This window comes from Octopus bimaculoides, chromosome 5, assembly GCF_001194135.2.
Source record: "Octopus bimaculoides isolate UCB-OBI-ISO-001 chromosome 5, ASM119413v2, whole genome shotgun sequence".
Classification (NCBI taxonomy): Eukaryota; Metazoa; Mollusca; class Cephalopoda; order Octopoda; family Octopodidae; genus Octopus; species Octopus bimaculoides.
Genome location: NC_068985.1, coordinates 77,214,303 through 77,215,165, shown reverse-complemented (window position 1 = coordinate 77,215,165; position 863 = coordinate 77,214,303). Strand labels below are relative to the sequence as shown.

General features: G+C 41.8%; 1 non-coding gene across 1 annotated transcript; it reads left to right on the top strand.

The window, feature by feature from the left end:
* The first annotated feature begins 705 nt into the window (after positions 1-705).
* LOC128247962 (5S ribosomal RNA) lies at positions 706-824 on the top strand. The gene has a single exon (XR_008264295.1). It is a non-coding gene; the product is annotated as a 5S ribosomal RNA (ribosomal RNA).
* The last annotated feature ends 39 nt before the right edge of the window (positions 825-863 follow it).

The window sequence follows — 863 nt, the reverse complement described above, 5'->3', positions numbered from 1 at the left end:
CTTTACTCTACTTTTCTTCTACCAGTTCACTATTGCATCGGCTGATCAAACTTTGTTTCTTTTATTCTAACTCCCAAATACACCACTAGCAACTAGCTTCAAGCTCACTCGCTTTCAGATTTCACTTTGCCGCTGCCCATTAGTCAATAGTCCTTCACTGTCACGCGACACTGCCCTTACTACTATTACTTCTGTCCCAATCTTACCCACAAATGCTCCTCAACACATCACCACACTTCATCACAAACTAATTCTCTGGCTATCAGCACCAATATCAAATAGCTATGGATCTTCCTGATGCGACGCTCGCCACATCAACGTCCAGTATTTAGCAAAATTTGCCCGCTTGTGACTCACCCATCTTTCATTTCACTTCCGTGGACTTTTTGCTAGTGGAAATGACTCTCTACGTGCATATTACTAAAGCTCGCATCATGTCTAGTGACTGGTACATGATGGGACACTTTACAGCGAGCGACGTTGTCGGAGGTAAACAAGCAATGCTGCTTATGACAACAATCTTCATCGAAAGTATGCTAATTGCAACTGGCCGGCAAAGACAAAGCGACAGATGCTGAGATGTGAGTAAAATAAAACTCAGTAATACACATACAAGATAACACAAATTCAATTCATAACCACAAAACGATTTCCTATGTTCAGACGGTGTATTACAGAAAACGGTTCGAATGACACTTCTCTATCTTTCACGGCCATATCACTTTGAAAACACCGGTTCTCGTCCGATCACCGAAGTTAAGCAAAGTCGAGCCTAGTTAGTACTTTGATGGGTGACCGCTTGGGAAACCTAGGTGCTGTAAGCATCGCACACTTTTTGTTTAATGTTATTACTTGTAAAAAGT